Consider the following 4,815-nt stretch of genomic DNA (forward strand, 5'->3'; position numbering starts at 1 on the left):
GTCAATTATACGAATTACTGGTTAGCCTGCTAAGCTGAACATGATTCCGAGAGAATCTAGAATTAAGAAACGATGAGCTTGAAACAAAAAAAGGGTAAAAATGTCATTTAAAAACGAAACTAGCCAAGTGATACATTCATTACAACGCTTCTCTATAATTTAGAAATTTCTGGAGTCAAACTGAGTTTCACTCCCATGAAAAAAAAATCGGAAGAACAATGAGATCAAACTATATGAGTATAGGCCCTACTTGTTCAACGCCTTTAACAGTTCACCTAAAAGAATACTAAGTAATGTTTAAAAGTATATAACAGACTTCGTATCAAATACTGCCGGATAAAAAGCATATGTGCACAATGATAACTCATAGAGACATATCAAGAATGACTAGACTATTCAGAGAAACCATGAAAATATAGGGGAATTCCCAATTCATACCAATATCATCTGGCACGCTTTGTCCTTCATACTGAATACAGACGTCAATACTGAACCTGTACGAGAAACAAAGAGAGAGAAATGAAATAGAAGGGATGCATTGGAAAACTAGAAGAAAAAATACACACCTCCGAAACGCTATATTTTGTCTTTCAAAGAGTGTTAGAAACGTCCTTCGCAGAACGGGATATGATTTCTCGTGAGAGCTCAAATTGGAAGTATTGGTGTCCTCAAACATAATGTGGATTGAGTGAACGCAGTAATATAAATGAATAGAAAACTTCATCAAAGTTTGAGGAAATCCTGACACTTTCTTTTAAAAGTTATGAATTTTTCAGTTTCGGTGCCGCCATCCCTGGATGAAGAGACCAAAAATTCGTGACGTCACGAACAACGATATAAAGAAATATAAAGAGAATTCCACAAAATTTCATTTTTCTTAAATGATACAAGAGCAATATACCTTCTTCAGAAAGCAGGTAAATGATAACACCCTTTACATATGTCAGTAATACCAGACAAAAAAAGAGCACTTTTCATTTCAATGATCCATTGTTTTATATTTTATGAATTTAAAGGGATTGTATAGTTTTGGTTGAGACCTAATTTCAGGTTTCTAACATTTTTTTGGTGAGATAATGAGAAACCTCTTATGAAATATGAAAATGCATGTAATTCCATGAGGAATTCAACGTTTATTTGATGAAAATTGGTTTTGAAATGGCTGAAATATCCAAAACAGAGCGATTCTAGTAAGTGTGGGACCCACACTTTATTACGGTCGCTTTGTTTTACTTTATTTTTTGATGTTTCAGTCATTCCAAACCCGATTTTCATCAAATAAACTTTGAATTCCTGTTAAAATGGTATGCTCTGTACTATTTCCTAAGTGTTTTGTTGGTATCTCGCAAAAAGTTAAAAGCCCAATTCTCATCTCCACCAATACTGTACTATCCCTTTAACTCAGCGATGGCCTATATAAGTTATAGTATCTTAAAACTGAATATTTATAGGCTTCGATTAGCATAGTACCCTGCGACTGCTTCCCCAGAGGAAGTTTGAAAGTTTGTGACCTGGAGGTCCAGAGAAGAGTGGGAGAAGGACAACTCTCCAACGGCCATCACAATCTGTCTGGTCCTGTACGGGGAGATTTGCAAGAAGAAGAAGTAATAATCAAAAATCAAGCAGACAAAACGTCAGTTTAGACACCTGTTCTCTTGATAGTATGTATCATATTGATGGTCTGAGTCACGATATTTCATTGTCTGTTATTCAAAGTACTTTATTTGAAATATTATGATGTATTATGTGTTTAGATGAATGTGATATGTTTGATGTAGAATAATAAGTATCCCAGTGGAGAAAAAAGCAGACACACGTACTGACAGACAAACAAACAAACACATAAAGAAACGAACAAAGACACATTAATCCTTGTTGGAAATGATTGAGTTGTTTGTTTCCTTTTTCTTCATGCCAGAGGTGATAAGAAGGCTAGTTGATTCTCGTTTGTTTGTTTGTTTGTTTGTTTGTTTGTTTGTTTGTTTGTTTGTTAGGGGGAATTGTCGGATGAACGAAACATCCAAACAATAACGACAAATTCGTTGTGCAGTAAACATGCTGGGCTTGTAATTACAAATTCAGACATGCTGTTTAGATATGAATTGTGTGAGTAAATTGGTTGGGTATTTTTTTTTTTCTGGAAACATTATTTTTTCAGCATCCTTTTGCGTATGGTCACCAACTTATTTTCCCCATACTATGCATCTTGAATGAACTAATTTTATAAGGTATTGGTGTATGTTGGACAATATAGTTGTTCTGGCAACTGGCGAGTTGGTAATCCCTTCACTCACACCGACGAAGCAAAAGCAAGTTTCTATATCACATATCAATTGATAAACTTACTGATTCAAAAGATTCAACAGGTCATGCAACTTTATTGCCGTAGGACCGACAAACCAATACATTAGAATGTACGACCATAACATCCAGCCTCCCAGTTTTAAATTTGCCTCCACGCTCACAGGAATGATTACTGAAAAGAAAAATACTTTCACAGATTATTGTTCTATGTAGTAAGGATGGCGAAATACTGTCATGCCAAATTTTACTGATCCTCTAAATGAACACATATAAACACCTAAGTTAGCTCACCGGTAAAGAATTACCCGTTGAGATCCATGAGCTCCAACGGCGAGGTCTAATGACACAGGTAAAAAAAAACCAACAACAACAGCAATTAAAGAGAATGATATTGTCATTAATCATGCAATGTTATCATCAGTCATTTTTTAATATGTACTTTAATGCAGTCTATACGATACGAATTCAAGGAAACTCTCATTAACAAATAAAATTCAACTCTAACTCCTCGCGTTAATGTTTTTGGAACTACTCGGAGTAAAGTTGTTTATCAATGTGTGTGTCCTTTGTCTCTTGTGAGAATATTAAAAAGAACATAAGCCCCAGAGGTCGTTATCCTAGTCATACAAACTGTTTATTTATGAAGATCTTCTCCAGTTGTACGTTATAAGATACTTTTAAGTATATGTTTGTGTATACATGAAACAATATATGTGTGTTTCAAGTACTCTTTAGGTACTTACATCTATGTTTCTGTGTCATCGTTGTTAATTTGTCATAATCATTTCACTTCTATACAAGTGGTAAAAGGAAACAAACTGAATCTGAATCCGAAACCAATAGCTTGTAAAGTTGAACTACTAGAGTGCACAGTCACGCACTCGGGAACGATTATTAATGACATTTAATTGTTTGTGATTTGACTGTTCGCCTAACAGACCGCGGAGTTCGAAAATACATATTGGTATATGTGTATCTGGTATTATACAATATATTTATTTCAATATGAATGAAACTTGATACCGGGATAAGTGTTTCTATCGACGTCCAGTCCAGCAGAGAGAGCGAACCCAAAGTATTTCAGTGGACGTTGAGTCGCTGACGGAGTCAGAATCTGGAAAACAAAGTTTAAAGGGATGGTATAGTATTGGTTGAGGTGAAGATTCAGCCTTTAACTTTTTGTTAGATACTTGTTTGTTCATTTCAATCTGAGAAGATGGCTGGATAGCCCATATTCAGCTATGCTAAGCTGGTCTTCCATGGGGTCCAGTTGGAAACTTAGTCCACTTAGAAACCAATTTTTGAATGTTAAAGAGCATACAATTTTAAGAGGTATTCAAACTTTGTTTGATGAAAATTGGTTTCGAAATGGCCGAGATATCCAAAACCAAAGCAAAGCAAAGCGATCCTAACAGAAGGTTGGTCCCATCTTTTATTAGAATTGCTATGTTTTGGATATCTCATCTTTTTCAAAACAATTTTTCCTCAAATAAACTTTGAATTCCTCTCAGAATTATATTCTCTTTCATATCTCATGAAAGATTTCTAATATTTAAAAAAAAATCATCAGAAAAAAAGTTGTAAAACTGAAGTCCCATCTCAATCGAAACTGTACCGTCCCTAAGATAACATTATGATGACATTCTTTTCATTATTAAAAGCACGTCATCTATGTAATCTTATTTCAGTTACGACATTTTAATACGCCATAAGGGATCCGCTTTGTCATGTATTGTTTGAAGCGACACTGGCAGTGACTGGCCGACCAAATACCGAGGGACCGGGATCTTGTGGAACTCCAGGGAAAACCCCGAGCTTTCAGATTATGTTTGAAGTGTTTTTGATCTTAAAATTTGACAGACTTCAGCCCTACCTCAATCATCTTCCTGTTCTGATTCCCATGTCCAAAGTGCAAGGTATACAACCGCGGTATTATTATTGCATGCAGGACATACACAGAAACTTGAATAATCAGGTATATCGCGGATGTTGTGGCGAGTGAGATGAAAGTTCTTGGATGAGGAAAGAAGTAAATGGGTCACTCATCTTTTTATTTCCTTTTTAGTTCGTTTTTCAAGTTGAAAAACGTGCTGAAAAATGAAAGTTCGGGGTTTTTTTTTTTCTCGTAGTTCCTAGTAATTCACACCGGATGTAGCGTTCAGCAGCCGACTGACTGGTAAGTGAAACAAAAGTTAACGGATTAGAAAACATGAAAATGAATCCATGGATGAGATGATCAGTGATTTCGTTCTTTATGTTTTCCGTAAGTGGCAGAATGTACACGCATTTTTATGGCGTAGACCCGACGATTTTTTTCCGTCTGGTCTTGTCTCTGTCTTGTTTTTGTTTTCCATCGTCCAGCCCTCGTGTATCGTTATCTCCGCTGTGCTAGTCTTACTTCCTGTCGTAGTCTGTCTTTTGCGTTAAACTATAGCCTCGTCGATGTCCCTGTGTAGTTTTATGTCCGTTTATATGTTAATGTTGTCATCTTGTGTTTTTTTCCTTTTCTGT

At 35.7% G+C, this 4,815-nt stretch overlaps 1 long non-coding RNA gene across 1 annotated transcript; it reads right to left on the minus strand.

Annotated features, from left to right (window-relative positions):
* Positions 1-438: 438 nt before the first annotated feature.
* Positions 439-2,642, minus strand: LOC139711691 (uncharacterized). Its single transcript, XR_011709533.1, has 3 exons — positions 2,596-2,642; positions 1,471-1,575; positions 439-494 (listed from the first exon to the last, which is right to left on the minus strand). It is a non-coding gene; the product is annotated as an uncharacterized lncRNA (long non-coding RNA).
* Positions 2,643-4,815: the final 2,173 nt, after the last annotated feature.

This window comes from Diadema antillarum, unplaced genomic scaffold (assembly GCF_040938485.1).
Source record: "Diadema antillarum isolate AM-2024a unplaced genomic scaffold, OU_Dant_1.0 seq00001688_RagTag, whole genome shotgun sequence".
Classification (NCBI taxonomy): Eukaryota; Metazoa; Echinodermata; class Echinoidea; order Diadematoida; family Diadematidae; genus Diadema; species Diadema antillarum.